Genomic DNA, 8,805 nt, shown 5'->3' on the forward strand with positions numbered 1-8,805 from the left:
GCCACAGCTGAAGCTGGTCAAGGATGTTTATCCATCAGAACCCTGGCTCCACAGAAGGTTATGGACAGGTGTAACTGGTGGGCTGCTGGTGCTCCAGCTCACTCGTGATGAGTGGAAAGAAAACGCTGGTGTCATAAGGCCATAGATACATTCACCCCCTTCATTCTTACTTATCTGTTCCCTGTCTTACAACTGAGGGATTTGGTTGCAAATTGCTGTGGAAAATTAAATGCTTTGTTTGCTGCAGAGGTGTAATTTCTGTCTTGGAAAAGGGAGAGGGTTTGTCTGTCATTTGTCCATCTAGGTCAGTAGTCTGGTTTATAGTGGATGTCTTACAAAAGGATTTACAGTCAACACAATGACTGGTATTTGCTCTGTCATTTCCATGTCATTAACAATTTCAGTTTTCTTTTCAGTCTACTCACAGCCATGACAAGAAGGTTCACAGTTCAGTTGTGGATTATGAGGGGGGCAAAAACATTTCTGATTGTTCATTGTATACCCGTCATAACTTATTGATATCCTCTCTGTTTTTCCTACTATGAGTGAAGTCTTCCTTTTCTGAAAGCACTTGCAAGTCAATAATTTCTAATTATTGTTAGGGAAGCAATTAGTTTGTAGAGGCCCTCTTTCTTAAGTTGTGGTGTTCACAGTGGTGGGATGGTGGCAGGAAGAAATTTCTTGAAGCCATTCTGTTAATGGTGGATGATTCCGTAAGACATTGAGAGAAGCATGCCACGAAACCAGTTTTACTATCCGAAGGTAATTTGTGATTAAAAATACATTATCAAGCTTTTTATTTTTTCCTCTTTTCTTATTTTCCTGACATTCCTCCATCAACATCAGGGTATTATATGGAAGGTGGTCTTTAGAGAGTAAAACAAGCTGTGGGTCAAGTAAAGACTCAGAAGATTCAAAGATGCTGATAATTCCTATGGGGAGGAATAAAGCTGACCAGAAAATGCTTTCACTAATTTTAATAAATTATTTAAGAAAAAGAGAAAGGAAAGAAGGGGTGGGGAAGATAAAAAGATATTAAATGTTCTCCTTTCAAGATGGTGCTGAAGACAGAGTTGTATGTGTGCACTTTGGAGTCTTGTATGTCTTAAATGTTGGAGCACTGAGAATATTTTCAAAGCTGTGGTATCAGAGTAGCTAATGGAAACATGGAGGTTATGTTGAATTCAGTGCAAAGTACTATGCAAGAGAGAAAATGTGTTTGAGTGCACACACATTTATATTTAATTGGGGGACATTTTTGAAATGGAAAAAATATGTGTGTACTTCAATGTGACTCTATCCTCCCTGTACTGCCTAAATCTGTTCCATCTTAGAAGACATTAGAAAAGCAATTTGATACAACTTGCAGTGCCCAATTCATGGAGATATATATATATAAATATAGATATATATATATACACACACGCACACATATATATGCTCACTCTATATATACAGTATATATAATATATATATACACTATGAGATGCTAAATTGGAAGAGCTTCTCTCTCATTCTTTAGGGCTCAAGTACCTCTTGTGCAGGCAGCAGGACAATAAACAGCACCAGACTAAAACTTTCTCTCCGATCCTGTTCTCTTGCATAACGCTGCTTGTGCTTCAGTATCAAACCAGAAATTAATCTCTTGCCAGTTGCACTCTTTCATTCTGGTAACTATGACCTCATTTTACCAGTTTTAGTAAAGTGTCTGCGCGAGAGACGTTGTACAAGGCAGAGAAAAGGCAAAGATCCCTTTGGTAGCCTGTGAAGGCAGACTTCAAGAACTGTTTCAAGACCAGGGAATGTGGTTATTCCAAGGAGCAACTTGGCTTATGTTGCATTAGTTTTAGAGATATCCTCCTCATGGGATATTGGGAAGTAGGATGAGATACTGTTCATGACTGGTTGAGCTTTCCTAGTGCCCACTTTTATTACCATACTTGCATGTGAGGATTTTAATATAAACAAAGTGGCTAACGTTATTTTAAATTAAGCAATATTTTTTTACCTTTTAGACATGCAGGAATATTACGGTAACTGTTTATAATTCACCCTATAAATCCCCCCCTAGCCCCATAACTCACAGCATGACCTTCCCCCCAAGTTCTCAGCGCTGAGAACTGAACCAGCTGCTCTTGGTGACAGTTTTATAGACCCTTCCAAGAATGTTTAGATGAGACAGCTACAGAAAATGGTTGTAGCTGAAGAAAGCAGGTAATGTGTCATAACAGGGGCTTCCTTAAGCTTGTAGGTTTATTGTAATCAAAAACTTCTGCCAGAGCTTTGCTGTTCTGAAAGGTTCAAGCCTAAACTCACTCCTGGACAGTTGATACCTGTTTGCTCTGGTATCAGGAGCCTTTTTTTTTGTCTGAAAGGGTTTATTTCCCTTTCTCATGATTATCTTTGCTGTCTTACAAGGAGCAATTGCATTCCCTGTAAATGCCCCTCCATCCCTCTCTCCACTGTGTGTGATGTCAGTGCTGGAAATCCTCCTTCAGCCTCCTGTGTTTCTAATGCCTCCTTTTTGAATTGGGCAGCCTCTCTCTTATGCAGTATTCCAGATGGGATTTTAGCAGTGCCTCTGTGTACTTTTCCGTGCTTCCTCTCTCCGCTGGACACGTTTCTCTGGATACATCCCAGGGCTGCACGAGTGTTTTTTGCAGCTGCATCGCAGTGGTGACTCACAGACGTTTTGTGCTGAAGTGGGCTGGTGCATCCAGGCCCTTCTTCTCCAGATACTAATCACCCTCCAGTGTCTGGCTGGAGCTAGTTTGTTTTATATATGTGATTGTGCATTGTACATTAGTGACTTTCATCCTAATCCTGTGGCTCCAGACTTTGTGGCCATGGTGCATGTTGTATTAATAACTCAGTGCACCTTCATGTTCAAATTGCTTCCCAGCTTTATCATCATCTGACATAATTAGGGGTTTTGTATGCCAGCCATTAATCAGTTAAAAATGAACCAAAAGACCGATTGTTGGGGTTTTGTGTTTTCATTAGTAACCTCCAAGGTGTCTGCAGCTTTTTTCTTCCCATGCTGTCTGTCACCATCTCATTTGGGCAGGATCTTTGCTGTCCCAGTTCCTCTGCTGGTCTCCAAGTTCAGGTGTTTAATGTTATACCACATGAGAAAGTATTAAATAATGTTTTTTGAATATCCAGGTAGCTGAGGCTTACTTACATTTATTTTGAGTAAAGTCCCTGCATCAAACCTGTTGTGTCCTGATCTCTTTGTAGCTTCAAATCCCGATGCTGCTTTGTCAGTCTTTGCTGAAATCTTATGTGCTCTTGATGAGTTCTGTAGCCTTTCTTATGTGTGGCAAGTCCAAGTGGTTCAAAAAAGTACTGGCACTAAAGTCTTGAAATGAATCTGATTATTCTGCATTTATGGAGTTCTAAATGCAGTTGCCTTTTAATTGAGTGTTGAGCACTTGCGTGTGTTGGCTTTGCTGGACAGTTTTGAAGACAAAAAGTTGCAAGAAGTAGTGCGTGTTTTTGAAATGCTTCCCCCATCATCTGTTTTCCTGTCTTTAATGGCAGTGGTGGAAGATGAGACCCTTTGTTCCAAAAACCAGCAAATGTGTTTTGACGTTAAAGTGGCCTTGGACAACGTGCCAGCCAAGGTGGACTGGTAGACAGTTGTGCCATTAAATGGCTACAGACCTAAAGCTGAGCCAGGTGGGCAGGAGCAACCAGGGCTAACTGATATTTCCTAGCAGAGTTTGTTTTCAACGATGTTTTTACACAAATTTGTCTGAAATAGGTTGGAGTTGGTCAGTTTTCCAATGGCTTGATACCCAGGGTCAGTATGTACAGTATGAGCCTACAGGTCTGGTCCTTATTTCTGTTCCTCTGATAACACTATCACAGAAATCTGTAAATGTCTGGATGATTCAGCGCTGCTTATATCCCGTGGCAGGTGCCTGCTGGGCATCCTAGTAAGGCATTTGTATTTTCCTGTAGACTTTACATCCTGGTTAAAATAAGTTATAAATGAAGCAGTTTGTGTGAGAGGAGTAATGACTTGCTAAAGGAGTGGTAGGTTGTAGAAATGCTTTTTTGTTAGGTTTTGTGATACGTGAACTTGTTGGGCAGATTTTTTTCTTCTTTTTTTTTTTTTTTAATTTTATTTTTTAAAGGAAAACATGTTTGCAGTCTGGTAAATCTGAGTTTCTTTGGGGGGTTTCCTCTCTAAGTTTGAAGATTTCTGCATGAAACTTTCATGGTGTAAGGCTTGTGAAATTAGATAACACGCTTTAAACAAGCCACCTCTGGGTAAAGTACATCTCTAATTACTGAGACTAAATTATGTGGAAAGTGAGCTTGTGTCTGAAGTAAATCTCCAGTTCAGCAATCTAAAATTAAATAATGATTAGCTTAATTGCTTCAGGATCTTAAAAAACACTCTTAATAAAATATAGGGATTAAGTGTGTGTTTGGAGGGCAGATAATTGCTTCTGCTTCAATTTCAGTAACTTCTCTCAAGACAGGGTTTGTAGGTAAAAGAAATACCTTTTTGTTATGCTGATTAGTAAAGCTGGGGGAAAGTAGGCTAGTTCTTGTGTATGCAAGCCCTTGCTCTGTTCTGAATAGAAGCTGCAATTTCACCACTTAATGTAAATTGAGAACACTTGCTTTTAATTTCGAAGATATGAGCCAGTTAGACCCTCTGAAAGCAATGGTAGTTGGTACCTGTGGAGCTGAGTGTGGTATTATACATGGGAAGAAGGATCAAGTAGGGTTTGTTGTTTTTTTAATGCAGAGAAAGACATGTAATTTTAGTAAGAAATGTTTGAGTTAAAGAATTCATTACCTAGGTTTGCAGCTGGGTGTTGTTCGCATTGTGTTCTTGCTTCTAAACAAAATATTTTCACCTTCATTCATCGGGGAATGTCTTTTTTGCTTATAGGCAGATGAGAAAGCAAATCTCTTGAAACATAAGCAGTGGCACTTGCCTGGAGGGAGGAGATGGGGATTCTCCTGTTGCTCTGAGTGTTGCCAGGTGCCAGAAGTGGTCCCCGGTGGTGGTGGTGGTGGTAAGAAAGCAAATCTTCCCCCACGTTTCTGTATTTGCGTTTTGTCTGTAGGGATAATGTTTTAGAAATTTAAAAAAAAGGGGGGGGAGGGGTGCAGATCCTGTTCTTTTCATAGAGCTGCATGAGCTGCTGGGAGAGGCGTCAGAAGTCTCCCACTCCGAGAATTTTAATTTAGGAGTGAAATCAGCGCTTCAGCTTGTTGCTTCTGCTGTCTCATGTATGTTGTATGTGTTGGTGATCATTGCAGCAGAGACTTAACCACAAATAAGCCTCCAGAGGACTCTAGAAATACTCATCTGTCTCCTCCTTCCTTAAATGTAGAACTGTGCCCTTACAATGCTCCTTTTTGGAGTTGATAGAAATCTCTTGAATGCTTACTCTGGGGTCGTTTTAGGCTGCCTTTAATCCAAGCATCTTTAAATTTTGTCCAGTAACCGGATATGAAAATATCAGCAGACTTCCTCCTTTTTGCCTTTTTTTAATTTTTTTTTTCTAGTCTGTTCTACAAGCAGTGACAGGGAAAGTGGAAAGCTGCTGAGACCCCACTGGCACAGCAGTAGGACGGGTTTGTGTTTTTTTTTTCAGAATGGGATGCTAAAACCACTCCTTGGTTAGTGTCAGATATTGACATTTTGGTGATGATCTCTGATACTCTGCCCCTGCATGGACAATTAGTTATCTTTTTTATGGCTTTTTTAAGGTAATTTAATCTTAGTGATTTTGCAAAGACCCAGATTGTTGCTTTAGTATTCTGTAACCTTTCAAGGTCTATTGTAGGACAAACAGTCCCCCAAGAAATGTTGATTTCTGTAAGATGTTTCTCAAAGCTCTGATTCATGGGGCAGCATGTACTGGATCAGCCACAGTCTGTGTTTAGGGCGTGTAATCTGATCCTGTGCAAAGTTACATCCCTTTCAAATGTACATTTTTGTGTTATAGAGGAAGTTAAAGCATTGATCCCAGGTCATTAAGTGGGAAACCCCAAATATTGAAATTTTACCCCCCAAAAATAATTGGTTTAGCTGAATCTGGTAATGCTGACTTGCCTACAGCTTTGGTGTGTGAAGAGAGATCCAGTGGTTTGATTCATTAAAGTAGCCTTGTTGCAGTGTCTTGGTGACCAGCTGCTGGCAAAGCTGGTTGTGTAAAATATTTTTGCCTGGGCTCATTGACACTGGTATAATAGCAATGCCCCAGAAATACATGAAAAATACCCTTTTTTTGTGAGTTTGCTGTTTCGTAGGATATTTTTCAACTTATACAGCTACAATTTTTGCTTCTCTTCTTTGTGTGTTAAGGCTTGAAAAGGCCATCGTTGTGTTACTGAGAAGCTAAAATATGCTTGGGGGGCAGGATTTCCAATTGTGACAGCTCTTGAATTTTCAGGCTCTGCTTCTGTTTGGAGGAAAGAGAATTTGGGCTTCTCAGTGATACTCAGCCCTGCAGGCTGCCAGGCCTGTTGCCTGTGCCCTCGTGTAGCATAGCGTGGGTGTCTTATCTTGGGTCTCTTTAGACTTACAAGGAGGAATAAACTGGAAATGAAATGTTCTGATTGAATGGGATGGCCATGCTGGAAGCTGCATTGGGTTGAATAATCCCCATGAGTAATTCCTTTGGCCTTCACAGTGTTCAGGGGACGGCCATCAAGCTGATTAGAGGAATAGAGCACCTCTGCTGTGAGGAGAGGCTGAGAGAATTGGGTTTGTTCACCCTGGAGAAGAGAAGACTGAGGGGTGACCTCATTGTGACCTGATTGCAGCCTTCCAGGACCTGAAGGGAATCTACAAGAGAGATGGAGAGAGACTATTTACAAGAGCATGGAGTGACAGGACAAGGGGACAGGACTTCAAACTGACAGAGAGGAGGTTTAAATTAGATATTAGGAAGAAATTCTTCCCTGTGAGGGTGGTGAGGCTCTGGCACAGGCTGCCCAGAGAAGCTGTGGCTGCCCCATCCCTGGAAGTGTTCAAGACCAGGTTGGATGGGGCTCTGAGCAACCTGGTCTAGTGGAAGGTGTCCCTGCCCATGGCAGGGATGCGATCATCTTGAAGGTCCCTTCCCACCCAGGCTATTCTGTGATTCTAGGATTCTGTAAATCCTGAGCAGATGGGTAGACATTAATGTGGGTTATAGAAGTTGTAGTGAGCTTTTCAGCATCCCTGTGAATGCTGCTACTGGGGAACAAATCCCCACTTCATGAACTAAAGCACAGCAGGTACCAGCAGGCACACAGATGAGGAGACGAGGGACTGGATCATAGGGAGGCCAAATTAGGATAGAATTGGTCATTAGAGACACTCCTTCCTCTTGGGGTTTATGCAGAGGCCCTATAGGTGTCATCTGCTGCTGTTGTCCTTATTGTGTGTCTTCATGGAGGGATTTCTCTTTCTCAGACTTGTCAGTGTTGTAATTTGTAACAACTGATGGAAGATTCAATTTTTGCGTAAGCTTAGGTGGGGTCCACAAAGAGGAGGGGAAAAACCCATTCTTTGCAAAGAGCTTCTGGGACATAAAGATTCATCAGACTAGACCTGAAAGCAGCCCACAAAAGCAGTCATGGCAGTCACAGTTTCAAGAGTTTGTGTAGTCCAGACAAGGAGAAATGTGAAGTACATTGGAAAACCAGTTACATTCTCTGCTTTCATATTTAACTTACCAATGTGAAAGCTGTGCTAATGGACTGTTTCTAACCCAGTAAGACAGAGACCTCTTCACTGGCAGAGTCATGTTCTGAAAAGCTGCTACCAGAGGTACCATCCTTGCTGTTGGTATGGTGTGATCTAATTTTTAAGCTAAGAGTCAGTTCTGCAGAACATGTAGAAATAATATTCTCTCCTGTCTAACAGATAATTAGTCACTGATAACTCACTGAGTCAGAACACTATGAAAATAACCAAGGACTAGTTTTCCTTGGTAGTCTACAAGCACTCCAGGTCTGGGTGTGTTGGGTGTGTTTGTAGCATGGGAACACTCTTCTGCAAGGTGGGAAGTGTTGCTCTGAACTCTTTCAGGACGGGGCAAATATTGTTTCCATGTCCTTCACTTCAGTGTGTCTCCTCTAGCTACTGAAGCCACATACAAGAGGTGGGCATCAGAAGATCATTTCAGCTCTTCTTCTTGTAACTTCCATTTGGAAGAAGCGAGCTTGACAGTGGTGTTTTCTGAAGCACTCACTCCTCCTGCTCTCCAAAAACTGTTCCCCCCGCTGCTCTGCTCCCCAGAAATCTTAGGGAAAGGGCATCCTCATTGGACAATGCTGGGTACATTTATGCCTGGGACCCATCACTGTTCAGCCCTGCCAGGGTGGTCGCAGCTCTGGGCCAACAGAAGATCCACTTCCAGCTGGAGGAATCAGCTGTTGGAAATCAAGGACCTATAAACTCTATCTCCTAGGGATGCTTATTTTGAGAAGAAAAAAAATAATCCAAACCAAAAGTGCTTTATGAAGAAGCTGTAATGGCATTTACCCTTACTCTTTTATAATTGTTTTGAAAATGTCACTGTTGCCATTGCAGCAATTGTTTTCACATGTTTAAGTGGTGAAGGGCACAGATTCAGGACCTGTGGCAATACTTTCCAAAGCAGCAGCAAGTATAGATGGGAATACAAATATTGTCACGGGATGTGTCTCCGGATAATATTATTATGACTTAGCAGCAAGGCCAGGTTTGGGTTTGTTTTTTTTTTTTTTTTTTTTTTTTTTTTTTTTTTTTTTTTTTTTTTTTTTTTTTTTTTTTGTTTTTTTTTTTTTTTTTTTTTTTTTTTT

The 8,805-nt window shown here is 41.1% G+C and overlaps 1 protein-coding gene across 5 annotated transcripts in view; it reads left to right on the plus strand.

The window, feature by feature from the left end:
- The window catches only part of AGPAT3 (1-acylglycerol-3-phosphate O-acyltransferase 3), an 83,871-nt gene that overhangs the window by 32,347 nt on the left and 42,719 nt on the right, over positions 1–8,805 (plus strand). For 2 of the 5 annotated variants that reach the window (XM_027878858.1, XM_027878771.1), the window contains exon 2: positions 4,913–5,039. The exons of the other annotated variants lie outside the window; for them this stretch is intronic. The gene's annotated coding sequence lies outside the window, so the exon portion shown is untranslated. The remainder of the gene's footprint in view (positions 1–4,912; positions 5,040–8,805) is intronic. 5 annotated transcript variants of the gene reach the window in all.

The sequence above is a fragment of the Empidonax traillii genome, unplaced genomic scaffold (genome assembly GCF_003031625.1).
Source record: "Empidonax traillii isolate 1590-97213 ecotype Southwest subspecies unplaced genomic scaffold, ASM303162v1 scaffold1:size7828297, whole genome shotgun sequence".
Lineage (NCBI taxonomy): Eukaryota > Metazoa > Chordata > Aves > Passeriformes > Tyrannidae > Empidonax > Empidonax traillii.